Below are 13,783 nucleotides of genomic sequence, written 5' to 3'. Positions count from 1 at the left end.
AAACAAAATATTCTTAGGGAATTTCACACCTCTCCCTTAGAAGGGCACTCCGGATTTCTAAAAATTTACCAGAGGGTTAATAAGGAATTCTTTTGGGATGGCCTTAAATTAGATATTCAAAAGTTTGTGGCAGAATGTTTGGTTTTCCAACAAAATAAAGTTGAAACAATTAAGACCCTAGGTCTATTACAAGCTTTATCCATTCCAAGCCAACATTGGGAGGAGGTTTCAATGTATTTTATCACAGGTTTACCCAAGTCCGAAGGAAAGAGTGTTTTCGTGGTGGTAGTTGACAGACTTACCAAGTATGCAAACATTTGTGCATTAAGTCATCCATTTAAATCGAGTACAGTTTCTACTACATTTATGGAAAGAATTCAAAAGCTACATGGAAACCCAAAGATTATTGTAAGCGATAGAGATCCCATTTTCACTGGAAATTTTTGGACATAATTATTTTCTTGTCTTGGTACTTAGTTAGCTCATAGCTCATCTTATCATCCTCAAACTCATGGGAAAACTAAGATAGTAAACAAATTTTTGGAAGGATATGTTCGTTTATTTGTATCTGATAAACAGACACAATGGGTCAAATGGTTGCATGTGGCTGAATGGTGGTATAACAGTTCCTTCCATACTGCAATAAAAATGACCCCTTTTATGGCACTTTATGGATAACATCCACCATCCATTACATCACATTTAAGAAAAAATTATAAGGTTCAACTAGTGGAAAATCACATTGAGCATCAACAACAAGTTCTCCAACTCTTAAAGAATAACCTCACGTTGGTGCAGAATAGAATGAAGCAGCAGGCAGATCAACATTGTAATGAAAGAAGTTTTGATGTAGGTGATTGGGTATTCCTACGGCTACAACCATATAAACAAATGTCCCTCAAGCAAGCTAAGAAGGATAATAAATTATCACCAAAGTATTATGGTTCGTACAAGTTGTTTCAAAAGATAGTTACTATGGCATACAAATTGGAGCTTCTTGCAGCTTCCCGAGTGCACCGAGTTTTCCATGTTTCATGTTTGAAGAAGGTTATAGGTGACAAGCTTCCAGTTCAAACAATATTTCCAGAACTTGATGAGGAAGGAAAAATCGTATTGGAATCGAAAGAAGTCAAAGAAACAAGAACTTGATAGTGATGAAATTGATCAATTTCAAAGTATCTCATCAAATGGATGAACTTACCCATTGAAGATTCCACATGGGAGGATGAGAATTTTATACAGAAGAATCCATAACTACTCAAGCGTTGAGGACAACACTTTTTCGAAGGAGAGGGGCATGTAAGGTCCCTATAATACTACTGATTCACCCATTACTATTGTCATTGTATCCCTTATTGTTATTGTTGTGCCCCTATTATTCCCATATTGTTATTATTGTGCCCCATAGAATCCCACTATTTTTATTTTTATTCGCTTATATTATTATTGTTAGGTCGACTTTGGTTATATTATGACCCCGTAGACTCCTATATATAGAAACGAGGTTTTTAAATTTGTATCATCCAAGAATTATTCATTTGTGTAATGTAAGGGAGGTTTCCCCCTCGAAGAGGTTGATTTCTAAGTCGTTGATCTAACTTTTCTATCTTTTTGTGAGCTAGTTTCATAACAGATTCCCATCAGTAGCAAGAAATTGCATATGAAATACCCATTTCAGAAGCAAATGTGTAGAAAGATGGAAAAATTAAGCATACACTTCCCTAGCCCATCATCAAAGATGCAAAAATTCAGCATACACTTCCTTAGCCCATCATCAAACCTTGGGAAGAACTTGTCAGTAAAAAGCACAGAATAGGTATTGGATATGATAAGGAGGTTTCCATTCATATTCCATATTACTCAAAGACCATCTAGTTTCAGAGTGTTGTATTTCTTCATGACAATTCACCTTCACCTGTTCCAAATGTTTCTCCTCCACATTCGCAACCAAAAGTTGTTAAATGCCAACACTGTGACTGATTTGGCCATATGAAAGAACATTGTTTTGATCTTCATCCATGCAATCATTGTGATTAGAGTACTCATCATTCACACAGATGCTTCAAAAACAAGCCTCCTGCAAGAACAAAGATTCATCTTGGATGGATCCCTTCTTGGCAATGGGCTTCAACAACGAAGAAGATATTTCGTTCATACGACATGATTTATTCTCGAATATTGAAAAGTCTTGTAGTTGAGATCTCTTCGTATTCTTACCTTGTATCTGATGGGGGGGAAGTGATAGTCATCTACAAGCTTCAAATCCACATCAAGCAAGCCTGAGCCACAACCTGTCGTACTAGATTCAGAGTTGTAACCAGAGACATAGATGCCCCTGAGCATTTCATTGGTTGGTGGTCAACCGTAAACCATCTATGCAAGGTGAGACCTCCCTATTCAGGCATTGGAGCCACTTCCTTTAGTAGAAGAATTCAACTTCTTTCCTGTTTTGGAAGAGTTCCAGGAATTCCATTAAGCATTCCAGAGTTGGTGGTCATCCTTAAACTACTGTAGGTTGTAAACCTCCCTTTTTCAAGTTGAAGGTCTTCGTCTCCAAAGAATTAGGAAAACTTCCTCTAGCAAAAGATTTGAGATTCTTTCCAAACTTGGAAGAGTTCCGAGAACTGCACCAAGTGTTCCAGTGTTGGTGGTCATCCTTAAACCACCCCCTTATATGAACATTTCAGAGAGCACATTCAACCTAGTGATGCCATGCATTTTTTCACATTTTGTATTACAGCTCCCTTCTTGGAACACACCTTCGGATTAATGGGGGGAATGTTGTACACCTAATCCTTTAAGGGTTATGGTGTGGAATATTAAAACTCAAAGGGAGTCAAAAAGACATTGGAATATGAATCCAACAGTCATATGAGTGTATTATATATGTATATCATTTGTTAATAGTAAATGAATTCATTCTTTAACTTATTTTTCTATCCACATTCCATGTATATATAACAAGGAATTTGGAAGAGGGTTGCTAAATACTTCTCCACATGCCCTCTATCGAACAATAGAAAAACATCTTATTAGAATTACCAATTGAATATCATTTAATTCCCACACGTAACATGTATCTATATACATCTTTTTGATTCGATGTATATACCCTACTTCGATGTAGATTTCCACTGACTTAGTGGTTCTTATAATATGATTTAAAAAGTATCGCTTTTCCCATCTTTTTGTAAACCAAAAAATATTTTCCTAATTTAATATTCGTATTTCTCAATGATTGGAATACATTTCTAAAATAGGAAAGAAAGGAGATATGTGATTAGTAGCTTTAGAGACTCTGACAATGGCTATGATGATTTTCATGATTGATTTGCAAATTTCCTTAATCTAATGATGAAATCTTGATAAAATCAACCAACCTCTTGCATGGTTTCCACACATTTCTCCACATGACCTTAGATGAACAACATAACAGCATATTATTATACTTACCGATTGAATAACATTCAATTCACACATGTAAAATCTCTCTCTCTCTCTCTCTCTCTCTATATATATATATATATATATGTATATATATATATATATATATATATATATATATATATATATATATATATATATGTATATATATATGTATATATATATGTATATATATATGTATATATATATATATCTATATATGTATATATATATATATATACATATATGTATCTATATATGTATCTATATATGTATATATATATGTATATACATATATAGATACATATATAGATACATATATAGATATATATATATATACATATATATATATATATATATAGATATATATATATATATATATATATATATATATAGATATATATATATATATATATATATATATATATATATATATATATATATATATATATATATATATATATCCTTTTAATTCCCTAGATATACCATACATCGATTTAGATCGCCACTAGTTTAACGGTTACCATACTTCAAGTGAAAAAACTCATTTTTCCTATCTTTCCATAAACCAAAAAATATTTTCCTAATTTTAAAATATTTTTTAATTTAATTACCATATTTATTAGATATTACAAAACCATTTTAAAATATATAAAAAAAGGAATTACATGATTAGTAGATCTAGAGACTCTAACAATGACTATGACGATTTTCGTAATTGATTTATAAATATCCTAAATATAACAATAGAAGATTGATTTGTAAAGATCTATGGTTCTCATACATTATAAGATTCCAAAATTGTAGTTCTGCTATCTTCCCGAAACTCTGCTCTTCGACACAAATTCCACCATTAACTATTAGCAATTTGGTTAGGACTTGTGCTATTGTTTTTTGAAGTAAATGGATGATCCATGATGTTAAAAAGTTTAATTATAACAACAATCCAAAATGTGTTTGAAAAATAATATGTTGAATAGGATGTTTGTGTGGAGGAATGGATGTGTGGAGGGAAGAACAAACATTGAAATAAGAGCTACACAAAGAACTTGGAAATCAACAACCACTCTAACAATTTAACTTATTTTTTTTATTTTAAACTTTTACACATTTAGCTATCTGAAGAAAACGATGAGTGGAGTATGGGGTATGTGTGGAAGAAAGGTTGTGTGAGAAAATATCATGCAAAAAGGGAAAGGTTGTGCAAGAGAATACCATGCAAAAAGATAATGTGAATATCCAAGCATGTGCTCTTGATATATCTACTATCTACTAATCTTAGATAAATAGTATACGGGCATATGAGATTTTATGGACTTTATAAGGTTAGCTAAATGAGATAGAAAGTTAAACTGGATGTGTAAAAGTTTTATCTCCATAAACATTCTCCCTCCATGCACTTCTTTTGCAAACCTCCATCTTGCATAACACTTCTAAATGTTAATTTTAACTTTTTTTTTACATTGATGTTTTCCAATTCTATGAGAAACTTTTATTATTATTTCCTGGTGCATATTCGCTGAGGATTTAAGTCAAGTTTTTTGAATGATATGGAATTATATGTATAAATTATGTTGTATGGTTTCATTGCATGTTTTATTTGAAATACAAATACATGCAAGAGAAAGGATATGTGGCGGAATGAATCTACATATACAAGAACACAAATTTTCTTCTACATAATGAATTATTACTCTATCACATGTTAGCTATGGATAAAACCTATTAAATGACTCAATGATACAATCAATCAGGAGTTCCCTACTCAAGGACGGTTCTTATTCAATATTAAGCCGATGTTGGTTCGAGTCAATCATAATGGATAATTTCATATGATTTCAACAATAAAAAATTATTGAGTAAATTATTCATCTATTTATCACCATGGATAATATCACAAAACAAAAATAAATGATGTTAAATATTGACATATAGTTCGATAGAAATAATGAGATCAATATCTCTTTTTTCTTTGCCAGGTAATGGATTTGGCTCTTGAATGAAATTTTCAATAATAAAATTGACATTGTTTTATTAGTTATTTATTTCTAAGACCAAATATGCATCATAGATCTACATTCTACACCACTCACATTTGTTTCAATAGTTATCAAAACAATTGCAACAATTAAAGTACAAGTAATTTATAATTATTAAGTAATTTATAATTATTATATTTTTATAATTATGGAAAATTTCAATATTGATATAAATTGAGATAGTGAAAATAGTAATCAATAACTAGATTACTTGCAATTAGAACATTGGAAATAATTAATGAAATTTAGACAAATTACGATTAATGTTTTATTACAATCAATGTGATTCTATCTAAGTAGTTAGTGTAGCAGATATAAGTATACCTAGATGGCTTTTCAGATAGTGTTCCTAAGGAAATCACCATCATTACCTTGCTTCATAAACTGTTTCTCATGTGTACACAACCTATGTAAATAGATATATTATATTGACTACTTTAATTTACACATACTTACATAATCCTTGGAATAAATTCTTGAGTTGTTGTCACCCCATGTCGAATTGGTTACCTTTAATGGCTACTAGATTTGATTATTGAATAAACTACAAACATAATCACCTACTTCTTTTTGTATTGCAATAAAGAGGTCCCTTATCTTCTCCATTTTCCTTATTTACAACAAGACGATAACTGCATAAATAAGATAAAGAGTACCATAAATTCTCTTTCCATAAAGATTACATCTATAATCTATGAGTTTTTCAAGCATGTCAATTGAACATTTTTATTCATTCCTTTCTATGTAATTAACCTTGACCTTCGGTCTTGTAAATATTACGGGTTTACTCAATAATATATATTGTGCCATTCTCGTTCCTACAATGTTGAAACATGAATACTTATTCTTTATCTCCCATTTCACTTTTGTATTCCGAATGAGGGTCCATATTTTGTAGGCTTGTGTTCTCTCATTCAATCTAACCTAGATAACATTTATGACAATAACCTATTTCATTTTTTCTTAGTGTTGACTAAATCAATTTGCTATAAAAGATACTAGCTATAGAGTCATGTACACAATTTTTCTTTTTTTTACAACTAGTAAATTCTATTAAGCACTCAAAGAATGTATCGGTTACATGTTGATTCAGTGAATAAATTCCAAAAGGAGTATTTTATAATATGGATGGATATAGCCTTCTTTATTTATTTACAACTAGTAATATTTACACAATGTGTTAAAGTAAATTCTATTAAGCACTTAAATGATGTCTTCATTGTCTTGATTTTTTGAACAAATGTTGAAAATACTTATGTTTATCGGGAAGCGAGATTTTGCTAATCATAGGATTAAGCCATAATTAATATTTTGATACACTATCAAGCACTTGAACGATGTATTGAGTATGTGACGGTTGACTGAATAAATGTTTAAAGATATACATTTACTGACAACAAAGATTTTGTTAATCATAGGCTTAAGTCTTCAATAATTTTTCAATTTCTGTGAATTTGTGGCAAGGGGGAGTCTATATAACATCTTACCAAAAAATGTGTTCATGAAATAGGGTAGTGTGCAAAAGAAGTGTGGAAAAGATCTGCATATCCTTTTAATTTCCTACAATAAATACTATTTGTGGAGCCTTGTGCACCTTCTTGGTATGTTTATAAGAAGTAAATGTTATTAAGAACTCAAATGATGTCATGATTATGTGTCAATTCATTGAATAAATGTCGAAAATACTATTTTGTAATGTGGGTGGATACAATCTTATTGATTTTTTTAATAACCAGTAAGCGCCACACAATGTGTTCGAGAAAATTCTATTAAGCACTTGGACAATCTCTTGTTGCATGGCAATTCATTGAATAGATGTTAATAGTATGACTAAGCCTAAATTAATTTTTTAATACAGTCTGCAGATTCCTTCATAAATGAGAGACTATTTGTCACAACAGGTCTATGCATCTCTTTAACCATTTCAATCTCTACACAATTTTCCCATATATAGCCATCCTACACATTTGTCCTGTCTCGCATTCTTTACTACTCAATACTATCAACAATTTGTATGCCACCAATTGTCATTACAAAGATTTCATGGTAGAATACTTAGGTAAAGTACATGGATTAATGTTGTAGTTGCAAGGAATAACACTAATGTTCCCCAACGATGGCAAATTTATCTTGTTATAGAAAGAAAATATTTACTTTTTGTGAATCCTTGATTTTAGAACTCTATGGTGAGTTGTTTTAGTTTTTGATGTGCACAAGCATAATGGATAACATGCTTACATGTAGCCCCTATAATAGTGACACATGTTGATTGGAAAAAGACTCTCACAAATTCTTCAATTAAATGACATAAATTTCCTTGTCTCGTTGATTATGTTAGGTCACGCTCTATTTGAGCATTAAATGATACACTTTGAATTGACATTGAAAAATGAATAAATAAGTCTCATATGGCTAATGTGTTGTACTACCATGCCTGTATTACTTTTTTTACATAAGAATCCATAAATCATGTATTGCAACTGCCACATTTTCTTATTTTGGGCGACATGTCATCCCTGCGCAGACTGCAATACATCAATTTTCAAGTCATTTGATATACATTTCCTGAGTTTTTTCAATGTGCATTGACAAAATCGACTCATATGGAGTTCATCGTTTGCGTGCTTATTAGATTTACTCTAAAACATCATGTAATGATAGGCCTTCGTATACGTTTATCATCATTGTAGTGCTTAGTATCATTTACTCTAAAGTATTCTGTAATGATTATTAGTTGTAAACAAATGAAGAATGTGGAAAGGGCTCTACAACTAGTATGTGCCATAGCATATTTCAGTAACTGGAACTTTCGACATGTACAAAAGGTCATTTTAGCTTACATTTAATGATAGGTTTTACAATCATTTAAACAATGATTGCATGCCATAAACACTACTTCTATATAGTTTAATTTTAGTTTTAAATAGATCATAATTTAATTTTCTATTATTTCATGCTATGCTAAAAATTGACATTTTAAAAATAATCTCACAACTTTAGTACTACTCTTAAATTTTCATTTTAAAATCATTTTTTTAATTTTACGTTAACTTCTACACGTTCACACACATTTTTCATTTCAGAAACTTTTTTTGCACATTTCGATCTGGCACAAACAAGAAAACAATAGTTTTCACTTTATTTGACATAAAAATTTGAATGGTCAGAGATTTGAATTATTAATCCCATCAGTACCCATCATAATAGATTAAAAGGATGTGTAGAAGAGGAGTATGCATGTGAGAAAATCTGTTCCCACACTTCCACATCTCTACACACATTCTCCCTAAACACACTTCTTCTGCACATGCCCTGTTCTGCAGAAACATTTTCGCAAAATGTCACATAAACTCAATCAATCTCCCAATTTGGTGAATCAATATATAATGAGATATCATTGAAATTCTTATTATCATTTACTCTGAAAGTGCAAAAAATAATTTTCATCAGGAGAAAGCATGGACTTTGCATTGTCTTGATTGCACTAGCTTATCGATAACTATAAAAAGAGGTATGCACTATGCTACTATGGAGTTAGCACTCTTGTTAATAATTATATAAGTTAGCGATCCTAAAAAAAAAATGAAATATACATTATTATCAGGTGATAAGTAACAACAATGCTAATTGGGGTTATCTTGGGTGGTTGGGAGGAAGTAATGAGATTGTCCCAGCCCAAGTTCAATTTCTCAAAAATGACATGGTGAATGTTAATAGTATTAACAATATCTATGAATTAATTAAATGGATTTTAACTTTTATATATATATATTACCTAAAAAGGTTTTCATAATTTATTAACAAAAACAAAGTTACAATACAACAAATTCAATTTTATGATTTTTAATGTTTTATTATAAATTAAGGCAACATTTAAATGTTTAATAACACTACAACATATTTATCATACTAAGTTTTGTACTACACTTTAATTTTCATTATTTTTTAATTTAGCCAACTTATAAATGCTTACAAACATTTACAGGACTATAACATCTCCACCCTACACTATTGGAGAGTGCCTCTCACAACAAATATTATTATTATTTTTTTTGCATTTAGAACGTTATAAAGATTTCATGTTAATTAAATAAATATCATTATTTTATTTTATTTTGATTTTTAAGATATAATTGTTAATTTTTTAGTTTGGTTTAGTATTTAAGATATTGTTATGAAAATTATATAACAATTAAATTAGCATTAAATTTTCATTTTATTTTCGAGTTTTTTTAATGTTCTTTTTATTATTCATTTTATTTTTATTTTTTAAATCTTCTTCTTATTATTTTGTCAATTTAAAATTGAGTTGAATTTGGATAATAATTAAAATTTAATGTTTTACTCAGATTTGCATTTAATGTCATAAAATATTACAAATTATTTATTTTATTGATAGGCATCTATATATTTCAATGACTTTTCAGAATATTTTTATTAGTAATTGGAATGGACATAGACATATTAATTTGTTTCATTCATCCGTCCAAACCTCATGTTTTGACACCAAATACTAAAACCCTTTCTCATAGAATCTCTAATTTCTCAAACAAATTTTCAAAGTTTTGTAATTTTTTCACTCCACTGCATGGACAATTCTGCTAAACGTATCATTGTGTGCATGGACTACTCTACTAAACATCCTATGATGATAGATGTGTGAAGGAACTAGAATACATCGTAGAATTTATGAACACAAAAACAACAGAGGCACACCATAATGAGTCTAAACCAATTGCTTCTCCACATGGAATTCATCATCATATGTACTTTTATGTAGGTGGAACTTCTTCCAATTCCTTTCATTACAATGATGCACTTAGTCGAGCTCAAGTGATCTTACTTTCAAAATATGTTATTACTGTGCTCATGTAATATAGTTTCTATTTAAAATATCTTATTACTTATTATTGGGTCTTTATACTTTAAGATATTTTGCTATACATTACAATAAATAAAGTAGTATAACCACATTAGTAAATTTAATCGATATAGCCATCTTAATAAGCAAATTGGGTATAAAAAGTGGAAAATGTGTCCTATCATAATGTCAATCAAATTATATAGTGTGGTAACTACATTCACTAATGGGGTTGTCCTACTTGAAGGTAAACCTTTGTGTGATAGATTTACTGACAATAGTTGTCCATAGTAAAAGAAGGTTGACGAGTTTATCATGATTAGCAAGGTTGACCAAAATTACCCTTATGCTTTACAATAATTTGTAGTACACTACAATAAATAAACTACTCTATAAGTATAATTTTGTTATCCTCAAAAGGTTTGAATTAATTATGAATATGTATATTATTAAAACATTATTTACAAAACTCACTTATTAAAAAATAACCTCAAAAAAATATCACTATATATTAGAAAAATTTTGAGGTAAAAAATGGGCTTCAAAACAAAATTGTACAAAAAAAGTCAATGTTATAATAACCAGTAGGATTGAAGATGATGATCTCAACCATGGGGGATGATTCCCCATTTTTGGAGTAAACAAATAAAAATATTAAAAAATATATATATAAAAAAACTAGTTTTTCAACTCATTTTTTCAACTTACCTCCCTATGGTTTTACTCAAATTTTGAGTGGAAACAACCATTGGATGTAGAATTTAATTTATCGTCCAAGGATTACCCATGTTACATACTTTCTATGGACCCATGCTACACAAAAAATGAGAAATAAATGAAAAATGTCACTGTAATCACTTTCTTTCATGTATTTCTAATTTTTCATATAGAGTCCACTGAAATTATCAATATGTGTACTCTTTTGATGAGGAATTAAATCTGCATCCACTGAGTGCTCGCGCTTGAAATTTGAGTAAAACTATAGGGATATAAGTTGAAAATTTATTTTTTTGCTATTTCCCTCTAAAATTTGATGATGTAATATAATATTATTTTATAATTTTTGCATTTATTTTATAATATTCCTTAGGAGGCCCATTTTTGACCTCAAAATTTCTTTAATGAAATTTATTTTTAATAATAAATTGTATATCTTCCTCTAGAGATTTTGGAATGAATGGAAATATTTCTTTATCTCTTGCTCTTTTGGAATGGAAGACCATATTTATTCTTTCTACCTCAACTTGAGTAGAATATATAATGAATTATCTACATCTTCGGAAAAAATATTGCAATAAACAAATGATCAGACATGCATTTTGGAAGTGGGATTTCATACATTACATTTATTGTCCATCACATAGAACTACTTGCAATCTTGCGATATGGCATTGGAATCATATGTTCATCCTTAGACAATTTAAAGAAAAAAGTTGTATATAATAAGTGTTGATATATCTAGGTGCCTTCGATAAGAGAGTTGAATTCTATTGAACCTAGAAATTTTCTATAATTTTATAAAGAATATTACAACTCTAGATGCAATATATTCTTCTGATTTCAAAGTTATATATATATATATATATATTCCATTTTATGATTTCTACAATAAAATTTACTTCGTATTAAAAATTCCAAAAGAAGTGATATTGTTCTTCAAATTTAATATCAGACTACAACTATTATCCCTCTGAATTGCAGTGCACATTCCATGATATGACATAAACCATGTAATGGCATCGATATTGATGAGGGCGTGATGGCATGATGATGCAATGAAGCTGATTGTTTCATCTATTTTTTCTCTTACCTAGCTCAGATAAAATAAATGAACACCAACCAAATATAATTCCATACTTGCAATGGTTAGAAAAAGAAAACCATTTATGTGGTCAAGAACCAATATCTCCATAGAGATCATTATATCTCTAGATTTAATGTGCCCTCATTCAAGCTTGGTTTGGGGTGGTATGGGTTAATTCATGTTCCAAACTCCACTCATTTGCGACTGTTGAATTCTAACTTGTCCCCTACCTTCGTCACTGTGGGTTCCGCTCTAGGTTGAGGAATTCGAGAAAAAAGAGGGCCCAAATCTCTTTATCTGGCCTGACTACAATTTGTGGCTTGTTAATAAATAAAATTCATGAAACTTAAACTCCTGACTACCAACTTCTAACTTTTCCCAACAAAAAATTGTCCCAACCTCTGTCATTATGATGTCGATTGTAGGTTAGGGGATTCGACCAAAATTCGGATGTTGAATCTCCTCGTCTAGCCCAACTATAATTCATAATTCATTAATAAATTCACTTTGTATTGTTTGAAATATTATAACCACATGATCATAACCAATAGAAAAGGGTGAAAATTCGTAGTGGTTGAACTCCTGCAACCCTGTGACCATAACCTCTTCCAAAGGCCAAAAATTCTCTTGTTCTGGGGGGGTGTCTCTTGGTGGATTTTCCTCTCTCCTTTGAAGAAACTTTATGTTATTTATATCCTCTCTAATGTTCCCAATTCTATTTTATCATTGAGGATAAAATGAACCCAAAAATGGTTGTAGTGTGACTTTACTTGAAACCTAAGTTTCTATATGTATTCGCCACTTTCAATTTACATTCACTCTCCCTCTTCATAAGTTGAAATTCCTCAGATCCACCATGAACCCTTTGAGATTAAACACCAGCTAGATCTTTTGTTGTATTCCCCTTAGGCTTTCTTTATCCTTCCCCTCATTTTTTTTTATCTCCATGATGAGCACCAGTATTGCAACAAGGATGCTGCAACAACTAGGGCTACTAACTTTCCTTCATCAGCCTGGGGTTCGTACAAACTTGGAGGTGACAGTGTTGTATACAAAAATAGATGTAATGGGTCCACTCTTTGTCACTGCTGAGCTGGGTCGATAGACCACTAGGGTTTCTCAAATCAACCTTCTATTTATTAGATGAAGCCTGATTACCAATTGAGAGGGGGGGATTTTCCCCTAATTGAGATAATTGCAATGCTACTTACTGCAGTAATGAAAGGCTGAAGGAAATGCTTACAAAAAACATAACTCATCCTGCTATTTATTAATATACCTTGCTTACAAAAGAACTCCAATTTAACACATGTGAAGTCTTTACTAGCCTAAGCATCAATTCTGATCTAAACAAGAACTTAACTATTGTGTGCATGAATGAATATAAAGACCCTTTTTCCTTTCTTTCTTTTTGTAAAAATTTAAATGCTAGTCCTTTGATGTAGCCCAGGCATCTCCCAGGCCACTTCTACCAGGATCCTCCATGTATTTGCACATGACAAAATACATCTCATTTCTTTCTAATCAAATCTCCATTTAAGACATTCCATCCACATGAAATCCTCTACTATGATGCAAAAACTTATCCTTCAATTTCTAGTCAATTCACAATTTATCACTTGAAAGCGGAGACAATTCAATCATATGGTTCAAGCC

Source organism: Pinus tabuliformis, chromosome 6 (genome assembly GCF_031772625.1).
Source record: "Pinus tabuliformis cultivar Carrire ecotype Pingquan chromosome 6, CPIR1, whole genome shotgun sequence".
NCBI lineage: Eukaryota > Viridiplantae > Streptophyta > Pinopsida > Pinales > Pinaceae > Pinus > Pinus tabuliformis.
Note: the sequence above shows the minus strand (reverse complement) of the source record.